This window comes from Coregonus lavaretus (genome assembly GCF_964263955.1).
Source record: "Coregonus lavaretus genome assembly, chromosome: 11".
NCBI lineage: Eukaryota > Metazoa > Chordata > Actinopteri > Salmoniformes > Salmonidae > Coregonus > Coregonus lavaretus.
The window spans coordinates 36,195,607-36,209,300 of NC_139998.1; positions in this window are offsets into that span (position 1 = coordinate 36,195,607).

Consider the following 13,694-nt stretch of genomic DNA (forward strand, 5'->3'; position numbering starts at 1 on the left):
GTAAATTTCGATCTGGCCCTTACTGAGTAAAGTATTTGTCACTATCACTACTTAGCACAGTCAAAAAGTCCTAATTATTGCTAAACCCTGCCCTTTTCCACAATTTATCGTCTTAAAATTTGACCACGTAGACACTTCTCATAAATGCCTATAGACAATTGTCAGAGGGGCTTTTCCTGCCCTCACTCTAGCCTTCTTCTAAGACTATCTATAGGCTTCAAAGATTATGCTACCTTTCTTCATTTTTATGTTTAGTTTTATTCGTTTTATTCTATAAATTTTTATACAAATTCATTTAAATTGACTCTCTGAAATTCAGTAAACGTGTCCCTCAGAGGTTTGCGGATCAGTTATCTTCCCCCGGGCAGCTCATTGTAAAGGTCTGGGCAGGTCTACGTTGTCTTTGGTCAGACGGGAATTTCCCTCACGCCTTCACACGGAATGCGCCACTGGTGTTCCACAGGCGGAATCGATGATCCTGTTCCGTGACGCCAAGATTGTGGTGGAAATTCAACACCAGGGACAAAAAAATAAAAAATAAAAACATGAACAATGTAAATGGTCTGACTAGGAGAATTAAATGAATCACTCTTTATTATCAGTTAACTGGAGAGGTTACAAGAAACACATGTACAAAGTACAAGTCTGCCACAAGCTCCGCCAGCGCGGTCCCTTCAGTCCTCTTATATACTGCTCTACAAAAAAGCTACATAGGCATGGTTCATAGGGTTAGTTCCTGAAGGTGACTGGCTGTTATTGCGCAGGCTCAGTTTCCCAGGAAACTGAGCAATGTCTGCTATCTTAACTTCCAGAACATATTCTGGGCGTTCTGCCAATTGGTATGAGGAGGAGGTCACAGTCACCTGCATGAACCAAGATAGAGGGAGAGAAGATGCATAGTGTACAATTCAAGGCTATCTCTTCAGACAATAAAATGGTCCCTTACAAGCTACTCCAGGAAGTGATGCTGCAGGCCAGCTCAGTGCTGCTTCCTCTCACTGAGTAACTCAAGTTGAAGTCCCACCGGGGTACTGCAGGCCGTCATTAGCAACACAATGATCCTTATAATTCTTCTGTGTGTGATTTTTTAAACATACATCTAGTGTGTTAGAAGCAATTATTCGTACCATGATTGTCTTCTAAACCTTTTTTTGTTTACACAAAGATTCACCACGAAGATTGCAATTGTTCCATTCACTATAATGGGGGATCCTGTTTTCTGCTAACAATGCCTGCAGTACCGCAGTCGGCCTTGAACTTCAGTGGCTTCAATAAGAGAGGGGGCAGTCGTTCTCCTGTGGCCCTCACAGTAAACCCTCGGATATCTCCTATTACAGAGCCATATGTTTTCAGCACTAAAGGAAATCATAATGTCAGGATTTATTTATTGGGGCAAGCTGCTGAACCCTTATCTAACCATAATTCGATTTGAGTAGTCTATAAAGGCTACTTACAGTTCAGACTAGGCCTACAGTCTGTATTTGTCCCATACAGAAAAAGGACATGTTGCCAACATGAGACAGAAAAATATTTAAAATCACATGGTGCTTTGTTCTTTTCTCTCCTGCGCAGTGCTCTTTGACCGAGCTAGAGCTTCCCAGGCGTTGTCATGGATAACTTGGTGGGCTCCCAGTCTTGACCAGCGGGGTGTCCCGCAGATTGAGCCTCACCCCCCGTCGTGAGACGGAGCGGCCTTTAAAATTGACCCCCCGTCGAGGTGGGGGCCCCTCTTGTCTCGTCTGAACTCCCCCTGAAATGAGCGCGCGCCTGGAGACCGCTTTTTAAAGCGCTTGTGGCGTCCCAGAGAGAGGCCGCTGGCACGCAGGGGTGAAAGCGCTCCACAGTGGTCCCTTATTCTCAGATAAATACAAAGGAAGAAAATAGCCCACATTACAAGCTCCTTAAGGTCAAGGACAGCCGAGACATGAATGGTTTCAAAAAGTCGTATTGTTGAATCACATAGCAAGCGATTACACCCTCTGTCATCTTCGTTCGGATTTGCTTTTATAGAGCATATACCACCTTTGAATAAGGCAAATAGACATGTGGCTGAAATTAATTAAGACAGTCTCTGGTCTACCAGTAACAAGGCAGGGACATATGAATATCCTGCTTGTCATTTAGATTTTCCACTACACTGGGCCATGGAGGAACATTAGGCAAATATAAGCACCCACAAAATTATTAATTATTATTATTATTATAGAAGAGAAATGTAATGTGGCTAGTTATGCCTTCAGAAAGTATTCACACCCCTTTACTTTTTCCACATTTTGTTGTGTTACAGCCTGAATTTAAAATTGATAAAATTGAGTTTGTGTAACTGATCTATCTACACACAATACCCCATAATGTCAAAGTGGAATTTTGTTAGTAGAAATGTTTTGAAATTAATAAAAAATGTAAAGCTAAAATGTCAATAAGTATTCAACCCCTTTGATATGGTAAGCCTAAATAAGTTCAGGAGTAAAAATGTGCTTAACAAATCGCATAAGTTGCATGGACTCATTCCGTGGTCAATAATAGTGGTTAACTTGATTTTTGAATGTCTACCCCATCTCTGTACCCCACACATACAATTATCTGTAAGGTCCCTTAATCGAGTAGTGAATTTCCAGCACAGATTCAACCACACAGACCAGGGTGGTTTTTCAATGCCTCACAAAGAAGGGCACCGATTGGTAGATCTGTAAAAAAAAAAAAAAAGCAGACACTGATTATTCCTTTCAGCATGGTGAATTTATTAATTACACTTTGGATGGTGTATCAATACACCCAGTCACTACAAAGATACAGGTGTCCTTCCTAACTCAGTTGCCAGAGAGGAAGGAAACTGCTCAGGGATTTCACCGTGAGGCCAATGGTGATTTTAAAACAGTTACAGAGTTTAACGGTTGTGTTATGAGAAAACTGAGGATGGATCAACAACATTGTAGTTAGTCCTCAATGCTAACCTAAATGACAGTGAAAAGAAAGAAGCCTGTTCAGAATACAAATATTTGAAAACATGCATCCTGTTTACAACAACGCACTTAAGTAATACTGCTAAAAAATATGCCAAAGCAATTAACTTCTTGTCCTGAACACAAAATGTTATGTTTGGGGCAAACACAGCACATAACTGAGTACCACTCTTCATATTTTCAAGCATGGAGGAGGCTGCATCATGTTATGGGTATGCTTGTAATTGTTAAGGACTGGGGAATTTTTCAAAAAGAAATTTACGTAATGGAGCTAAACTGTGAAGGTTTGACTGTGGGTAGGCCTTTTTTCCACTAGGGGGAGTGGTAGGACCACAGTCAAGCCCTCACATGAATACGAAGGGTGGTTGATGATCCCCAATCAGAGACAGCTGTCTAGAGTTAGTCTCTGATTGGGGATAGTATTTAGGCACCTCTCACATCCACCTGTGTGTGGATCATTGTTCGTGCTTGTCTGCTATTGTGTTCACGGCACGTAAGTCACTTGGTGCTTGTCTCTCTTTGCTTATTTTTGAGAACGTATAGTGTGATAAGTTTAATAAAAGGATGACACTCTACGTGCGCTCCGTTTACCATCCCTTAACTCAGCACCGTGACATAAGCACAGGCAAAATCCTAGAGGAAAACTGCTTTCCACCATACACTGGGAGATTAATTCACCTTTCAGAAGGACCTAAAACACAAGGCCAAATCTACACTGGAATTGCTTACCAAGAAGACGGTGAATGTGGCAGAGTTACAGTTTTGACTTAAATCTGCTTGAGAATCTATGGCAAGACCTGAAAATGATTGTCTAGCAATAATCCAAAACCAATTTGACAGCGCTTGAAGAATTTAGAAAATAATAATGGGCAAATGTTGCACATTCCAGGTGTGCAAAGCTCTTGGAGGCTTACCCAGAAAGACTCACATCTGTAATCATGCCACAGGTGCTTCTACAAAATATTGACTCAGGGGTGTGAATACCTATTTAAATTAGATTTCTGTATTTCATTTAATACATTTGCATACATTTCGAAAAACATGTTTTCACTTTTGTGTGTAGATGGGTGGGAGAAAAAAGTTATCCATTTTGAACTAAGGCTGTAACACACAACAAAATGTGGAATAAGTCAAGCGGTATGAATACTTTCTGAAGGCACAGGACCTTTTGAGCTCCCAAGTGGAACAGCGGTCTAAGGCACTGCATCTCAGTGCTAGAGGTGTCACTTCAGACCCTGGTTCCATTCCAGGCTGTATCACAATCCGGCCGTGATTGGGAGTCCCATAGAGCGGCGCACAATTGGCCCAGCATTGGCCGGGGTAGGCCGTCATTGTAAATTTGCCTAGTTAAATTAATTTTAACTTTTTTTAAACCTAATGCTGTTCTGTTTAACTGAATATTGTGTTAGAAAACCAGTCTGATTTGGAGACATCTATTCTACATGGCTAAATCATGTATATAAGGCCTACATTGATTTAGAACAGCATGTGAGATGTGACTCCAATGTGCATTTTATTGAATCAAATGTACAATATAGACACATGTAGGCATACATTTATTTAGAACAGGGGTTCCCAAACTTTTCTGGCCCATGACACCATTTTGATATCTTAAAATTCTTGTGACCCCAACCATGTGAAAATGTTGTATGTAATTAACAGCCAATGTTAACTTTTTTATTTGAGGCTATAACAGTATTTCTGATTGTCTTCTCAACTCACCATCACATACTTTTAATGTGGGGCTATGACAGTCAATTGCAAATTAGTCTGACATAAAGTCTCTTATCTCATCACCACTAATGGAATGGGTGTGCTTGATGCATGTCGCGTCGGAGCTTCTCAAAGTCAGGGGGCATGGTCGACAGTGCGCACCTCATCGCTGCTGTCACATCCAATCTGGATCGATATTTGGTTTTAATGCAGACGAGAGCACTGAATCCAGCTTCACACTGATATGAGCTGCTGAAGGGTACCATGAGTTTTATGGTGCTTTCAAGACAACTGGGAACTCTGAAAAATACGAGGTCAAATGATGACGTCAGTGATCTTCCGGTCGGAAAGTCAGAGCTCTAGAAAGAGGCCTGAGTTCCCGAGTTGGAATTCAGAGTTGGATGACCAAATTCCCAGTTTCCAGTTGTTTTAAACGTAGCAATAATGCTCAGAGGGAGACTGCAGCATTTCCCTTTGAGTCAGGAAGGAAAACTCCTCAGTAGTAACCTGTGAATGTGTTGTCTGCAGAATTCGGTCACATGATCGACAGCTCGATCAGCTGTTCGATTTCACTTACCGGCATGTCAACTGAGCAAGGATCACAGTCAAACGTTTTGGGAAGTAGGTCCCCAAGTGCTCTTCCAAACATTGGAGGTGAGCAGTCATCACTCGTGTGGGAAACTTACTGATGCTGTTTTCTGTTAGAAACATGCACAGCGGAGGGAAGGGGGCATTGTTAGCTTTTGAAGACTCTCTCCGATAAGAATTATTTCCTCTGAATCCACTGATACGGTCACTCATCTGTAGAATGTTTTTGTATTTCCCCTGCATGCTTGCGTTCAGTTTGTTCAGTTTCCCAAATATGTCTGTTACATAGGCAAGGAGACACTTTTTATTTTCATTAAACAAAGTCAACCAAGTTTGTTTATTTTTTTCATCCATTGTGAATAACAGTTCCTCTCTCAATGCGAAAAATCTTTCCAAAACTTCCCTTAGATAACCACCAAGCCTCAGTGTGAAATAAAACATTGTCATGCTCTGATCCCATATCTTTACATACAGTAGTTTTGCGAACAGGCATGCGCGCAGTGGATGTGTTTTGATGTAGTTTACAATTGAAGTTACCTGCTGTAGTATATCTCAGAGCTCTGTGCTTAGCTCTTTTGCCGCCAGTTGCGCTCGGTGTATCATACAATGCGTCCATATGGCAGATGGAGACACATTCATAACTAGAGTGCAGAGGCCCATCTGTGCAAAAGCCCACCATTTGATCCCATGGAATCTGTTTTTCGTCAATATAGCCACGCAGCACACTGAACATCCCCTGTGCCGTTTCATGCTCGGGAATCGAGAGACAACAATATGTCCGTGAATAGCATCCCCCGACATGTATAGCGAACAAAAGCCAATGCATGGGCATCTCAGCCCTCACAGCTAACGTCCATTTGGCGAGCATAAGCTGAGGAGTTTGAGTCATTCAGTCAGTTTCCTCTTGATTGCTAGCAATAGCATGAACTCTTTGTTTAACAGTGTTATCTGACAAAGGTATTGATGTGAGTTTCTGTGCCTCTCCCTCCCCACACATTGTTTTGACCATATCAATTGCGGCTGGTAATATCAAAGTCTCTGTAATAGTGTGTGGTTTCATCGCGTAGCGGGCCTAACCATTCACCATGGGAATGAGTTACATTTACATTTTAGTCATTTAGCAGACGCTCTTATCCAGAGCGAGTTCAAGCGCAACTGTCAAGTGCGGCCTTTTCCCATGATCTAAGGGCGCTCTCTGGGTTAACCACATTACAATGATTTTGAGATACAAAGATGATAATATACACTGCTCAAAAAAATTAAGGGAACACTAAAATAACACATCTTAGATCTGAATGAATGAAATAATCGTATTAAATACTTTTTTCTTTACGTAGTTGAATGTGCTGACAACAAAATCACACAACAATTATCAATGGAAATCAAATTTATCAACCCATGGAGGTCTGGATTTGGAGTCACCCTCAAAATCAAAGTGGAAAACCACACTACAGGCTGATCCAACTTTGATGTAATGTCCTTAAAACAAGTCAAAATGAGGCTCAGTAGTGTGTGTGGCCTCCACGTGCCTGTATGACCTCCCTACAATGCCTGGGCATGCTCCTGATGAGGTGGCGGATGGTCTCCTGAGGGATCTCCTCCCAGACCTGGACTAAAGCATCCGCCAAGTCCTGGACAGTCTGTGGTGCAACGTGGCGTTGGTGGATGGAGCGAGACATGATGTCCCAGATGTGCTCAATTGGATTCAGGTCTGGGGAACGGGCGGGCCAGTCCATAGCATCAATGCCTTCCTCTTGCAGGAACTGCTGACACACTCCAGCCACATGAGGTCTAGCATTGTCTTGCATTAGGAGGAACCCAGGGCCAACCGCACCAGCATATGGTCTCACAAGGGGTCTGAGGATCTCATCTCGGTACCTAATGGCAGTCAGGCTACCTCTGGCGAGCACATGGAGGGCTGTGCGGCCCCCCAAAGAAATGCCACCCCACACCATGACTGACCCACCGCCAAACCGGTCATGCTGGAGGATGTTGCAGGCAGCAGAACATTCTCCACAGCGTCTCCAGACTCTGTCACGTCTGTCACGTGCTCAGTGTGAACCTGCTTTCATCTGTGAAGAGCACAGGGCGCCAGTGGCGAATATGCCAATCTTGGTGAATATGCCAAACGTCCTGCACGGTGTTGGGCTGTAAGCACAACCCCCACCTGTGGACGTCGGGCCCTCATACCACCCTCATGGAGTCTGTTTCTGACCGTTTGAGCAGACACATGCACATTTGTGGCCTGCTGGAGGTCATTTTGCAGGGCTCTGGCAGTGCTCCTCCTGCTCGTCCTTGCACAAAGGCGGAGGTAGCAGTCCTGCTGCTGGGCTGTTGCCCTCCTACGACCTCCTCCACGTCTCCTGATGTACTGGCCTGTCTCCTGGTAGCGCCTCCATGCTCTGGACACTACGCTGACAGACACAGCAAACCTTCTTGCCACAGCTCGCATTGATGTGCCATCCTGGATGAGCTGCACTACCTGAGCCACTTGTGTGGGTTGTAGACTCCGTCTCATGCTACCACTAGAGTGAAAGTACCGCCAGCATTCAAAAGTGACCAAAACATCAGCCAGGAAGCATAGGAACTGAGAAGTGGTCTGTGGTCACCACCTGCAAAACCAGTCCTTTATTGGGGGTGTCTTGCTAATTGCCTATAATTTCCACCTGTTGTCTATTCCATTTGCACAACAGCATGTGAAATTTATTGTCAATCAGTGTTGCTTCCTAAGTGGACAGTTTGATTTCAAAGAAGTGTGATTGACTTGGAGTTACATTGTGTTGTTTAAGTGTTCCCTTAATTTTTTTTAGCAGTGTATATATATATATACACACACACACACACACACACACACACACACACTACCATTCAAAAGTTTGGGGTCACTTAGAAATGTCCTTGTCTTCGAAAGAAAAGCAATTTTTTTGTCCATTAAAATAACATTGGATTGATCAGAAATACAGTGTAGACATTGTTAATGTTGTAAATGGCTATTGTAGCTGGAAATGGCTGGTGGAATATCTACATAGGCGTACAGAGGCCCATTATCAGCAACCATCAGTCCTGTGTTCCAAAGGCACGTTGTGTTTGCTAATCCAAGTTTATCATTTTAAAAGGCTAATTGATCATTAGAAAACCCTTTGGCAATTATGTTAGAAAACTGTTGTGCTGATTAAATAAGCAATAAAACGGGCCTTCTTGAGACTAGTTGAGTATCTGGAGCATCAGCAATTGTGGGTTCGATTACAGGCTCAAAATGGTCAGAAACAAATAACTTTCTTCTGAAACTCGTCAGTCTATTCTTGTTCTGAGAAATGAAGGCTATTCCATGCGAGAAATTGCCAAGAAACTGAAGATCTCGTACAATGCTGTGTACTACTCCCTTTCACAGAACAGCGCAAACTGGCTCTAACCAGAATAGAAAGAGGAGTGGGAGGCCCCGGTGCACAACTGAGCAAGAGGGCGTCTCCTTCCTGAGCGGTATGATGGCTGCGTGGTCCAATGGTGTTTATACTTGCGTACTATTGTTTGTACAGAAGAACGTGGTACCTTCATGCGTTTGGAAATTGCTCCCAAGGATGAACCAGACTTGTGGAGGTTTACAATTGTTTTTCTGAGGTCTTGGCTGATTTCTTTACATTTTCCCATGATGTCAAGCAAAGAGGCACTGAGTTTGAAGGTAGGCCTTGAAATACATCCACAGGTACACCTCCAATTGACTCAAATTATGTCAATTAGCCTATCAGAAGCTTCTAAAGCCATGACATCATTTTCTGGAATTTTCCAAGCTGTTTAAAGGCACAGTCAACTTAGTGTATGTAAACTTCTGACCCACTGGAATTGTGAAACAGTGAATTATAAGTGAAATAATCTGTCTGTAAACAATTGTTGGACAAATTACTTGTGTCATGCACAAAGTAGATGTCCTAACCGACTTGCCAAAACTATAGTTCGTTAACAAGAAATGTATGGAGTGGTTGAAAAACGAGTTTTAATGACTCCAACCTAAGTGTATGTAAACTTCCGACTTCAACTGTAGATATTCCATAAAAAAATCAGCCATTTCCAGCTACAATAGCCATTTACAACATTAACAATGTCTACACTGTATTTCTGATCAATTTGATGTTATTTTAATGGGCAAAAAAAATGCTTTTCTTTCGAAAACAAGGACATTTCTAAGCGACCCCAAACTTTTTAACGGTTGTGTATATGTAAATATTTGTTCCTTCAGGATTTTGGAAATTCTCCCGCGACCCCTAGTTTGAGAACCGCTCATTTAGAACAGCATTTGAGACGTGACTTCAATATGCATTTTATTCAATCACATTTACAATACAGACATCACTGTGTGCGTTGCTTGATTTGAAATGCTGTTTGATTATTGGTAACACATTTAATGATGACACATTAGGATGTGAAGGAGCACACCACTATTATACACCTGTCACACAAATCATAGACAACACAGTTGATGGAAAGAGCATACAGTCTTACTTACTCACTCACTCACTCATACATTTAGGCCGTATAGTCTTTGTGTAGTAGACTAGCTGCCTAGTGAAGCCCCAGAAAGCCCTGTTAAACACTCCCTCATTGTACTGTCACAAGCCTGGAGAGTTCATGTTATATTTATGTTGCCTACAGCGGATTCTCTGTTCTGTTCTGTTCAGCTGAACTCTTGCCAGCTCCGCTACGTCCCCCCTCCACAGACGATGTTACATCTCAATGGTTTTGCCCTAGATAAGCTATTTTTATAGGAAATAATTAGACATAACTGATTTAAATACTGCAAAGCCATACTCTTTTGTCTCGTTAGCGTGGTGTGTGTGGATGGTGAGCACTAAGGTGAGAGCATAGGAAACATTTTGCCTCTAGTATATTTTTTATAAATATGCATGAGAAAATAAACATTTGTTTACCAATATTTATCTGTATTTCTTTGGGGTCTATTAGGATTCATCCCTCTCCTCTGACTGCGTTAAACTCTAGCCAAATCTGCATAGAGGCATTTATGCTATACCATTGTTCAGGTTCCCTAGCACAGTTTGGGGGGTTTGCAGCAGTGATTTCAGCTGCTCTACATGAGCAGGCCACTATGGACCAGAGCACAATAATGATAATGATGATGAGGGGAGATTGGCGGAGGAGGGGGTTGGAGAGGTGTACTGGTTGATGGGATAGTCATGCGTCCATGTACATAAATTATGTTATCCATTTGTTAAGTAATAACTGTTTTCCTCATATTTTTTCCCCACCTAGAATATTTCATTAAATCCTTGACTTCTGTGTTAATGCACATTCAATGGGATTTCTGCTTCCCATACTGTGTTATGTGTATTTTTGGCGTATGTTTACCTTGTGCAGGGGCCAGGCAGCCAGTGAAAAGGGGAAGAGGAGGCAGTGGCAAGGATGACAGCACTCCAGCGAAAATTCTTTTTCTGATGAGCTATAACACTCCCACGACATCAGCTCTCGGTAGGGAGTCGTCTCCTAATTTCCTCCATCCATAATAAAAAAAGAGCTTTGTTAAACAGTGCCATTAGTGCCAGCAATTTGTTTTATTCTCAACAGAAATAAATGTTATCTGTGGCGGACAAACTTAACCCAATTAAAGCCCATTGTGCGGAGGGTCCTGATGCTGAGTAACGAAGGAACAGCGGCACAGCCAAGCCAACCAAAAACTGAAAGAAAAAAAAGAAAGAGGAGTGTGTTTTTGCCAAATAGGCGGAGGAGAAAAAGAGAAATGTCTTGAAGAATGGATTGAAAAACAAAATAAATAGCCTCTCATCTCTCTTTACTGTGTCTGTGTCAGTGAGTGACTAATCTCATGCATACACTACATACCACATATACACAAATACAGTGGGGAGAACAAGTATTTGATACACTGCCGATTTTGCAGGTTTTCCTACTTACAAAGCATGTAGAGGTCTGTAATTTTTATCATAGGTACACTTCAACTGTGAGAGACGGAATCTAAAACAAAAATCCAGAAAGTCACATTGTATGATTTTTAAGTAATTAATTTGCATTTTATTGCATGACATAAGTATTTGATACATCAGAAAAGCAGAACTTAATATTTGGTGCAGAAACCTTTGTTTGCAATTACAGAGATCATACGTTTCCTGTAGGTCTTGACCAGGTTTGCACACACTGCAGCAGGGATTTTGGCCCACTCCTCCATACAGACCTTCTCCAGATCCTTCAGGTTTCGGGGCTGTCGCTGGGCAATACGGACTTTCAGCTCCCTCCAAAGATGTTCTATTGGGTTCAGGTCTGGAGACTGGCTAGGCCACTCCAGGACCTTGAGATGCTTCTTACGGAGCCACTCCTTAGTTGCCCTGGCTGTGTGTTTCGGGTCGTTGTCATGCTGGAAGACCCGGCCACGACCCATCTTCAATGCTCTTACTGAGGGAAGGAGGTTGTTGGCCAAGATCTCGCGATACATGGCCCCATCCATCCTCCCCTCAATACGGTGCAGTCGTCCTGTCCACTTTGCAGAAAAGCATCCCCAAAGAATGATGTTTCCACCTCCATGCTTCACGGTTGGGATGGTGTTCCTGGTGTTGTACTCATCCTTCTTCTTCCTCCAAACACGGCGAGTGGAGTTTAGACCAAAAAGCTATATTTTTGTCTCATCAGACCACATTACCTTCTCCCATTCCTCCTCTGGATCATCCAGATGGTCATTGGCAAACTTCAGACGGGCCTGGACATGCGCTGGCTTGAGCAGGGGGACCTTGCGTGTGCTGCAGGATTTTAATCCATGACGGCATAGTGTGTTACTAATGGTTTTCTTTGAGACTGTGGTCCCAGCTCTCTTCAGGTCATTGACCAGGTCCCGCCGTGTAGTTCTGGGCTGATCCCTCACCTTCCTCATGATCATTGATGCCCCACGAGGTGAGATCTTGCATGGAGCCCCAGCCCGAGGGTGATTGACCGTCATCTTGAACTTCTTCCATTTTCTAATAATTGCGGCAACAGTTGTTGCCTTCTCACCAAGCTGTTTGCCTATTGCCCTGTAGCCCATCCCAGCCTTGTGCAGGTCTACAATTTTATCCCTGATGTCCTTACACAGCTCTCTGGTTTTGGCCATTGTGGAGAGGTTGGAGTCTGTTTGATGAGTGTGTGGACAGGTGTCTTTTATACAGGTAACGAGTTCAAACAGGTGCAGTTAATACAGGTAATGAGTGGAGAACAGGAGGGCTTCTTAAAGAAAAACTAATAGGTCTGTGAGAGCCGGAATTCTTATTGGTTGGTAGGTGATTAAATGCTTATGTCATGCAATAAAATGCATATTAATTACTTAAAAATCATACAATGTGATTTTCTGGATTTTTGTTTTAGATTCCGTCTCTCACAGTTGAAGTGTACCTATGATAAAAATTACAGACCTCTACATGCTTTGTAAGTAGGAAAACCTGCAAAATCGGCAGTGTATCAAATACTTGTTCTCCCCACTGTACATGCAGACTATAGCACACATTTCCCCTCAATATTAAAAACCATTAAATAAAATATACATACAAAATGTACCATACAGAAATGTGCTCAATCAGAATCTAGAGGCTTTCTCATAGACCCTTAGTCACATTTAAATGAGAAGGGGGCATTCAATCTAGACACACAAAGCCACCGACCCCAAATCACTCAACCCCACCCCACAGATACCCAAACATTGGAGTGTTAATTGTTGTGATAACACCTTCCAATAACAGGGGTCTAATTATCAACATGTTTGGCTGTTAGAGTACCTACCTGGCACTCATCCGTGGTGATGGGGGGGTCGGAGCTGGAGGATCCTAATGAAGATCTCATTCACAGCAGCACACACAGGCACAGTTTGAGGTTAAGGTAACTTAGAAACAAGTCCCATTAAGAACCAACTGCAGATCAGATCCTGTGAATTCTGACACAATGGTGCCAGGAATAGTCAGTGATACATTTGGATTGATATCCAACTGTGAAGCTAACTCAGAAGTAGAAAGTAAACATATAATGCTTCAGGGGAGGGCGATGTTACTGTGCATCTAAGTTTTCTCAACGTGATTACTTACTGTACATAGGCTACATGTGCAAAGACATGGGTAAGAAGTTGTTGAACGGTTGATCTGTCAGTCTGTCTGTCTGATTATCCATCTTTCAGTCTAGCCATTCATCTGATTTATAGGATGTTGTTTTTCCCTTCTCCCACAAAGCTCCAATCAACATTTCTCAGCTGGTGAAATGAAGCATAAACAGTTCTCCATTACTTTGAGAGTCGATGGATTCTTCACAGCTGCAGCCGAGGGCCTGTGATCAGGAGTTGGAGACAAAAACAACTGGAGAACATGCCTGACCACACACGTCCACCCACTCACACTGACTGTACACCACTACTACATGCCACACTTACTCCTAAACAGAACACTACATCACAATCAC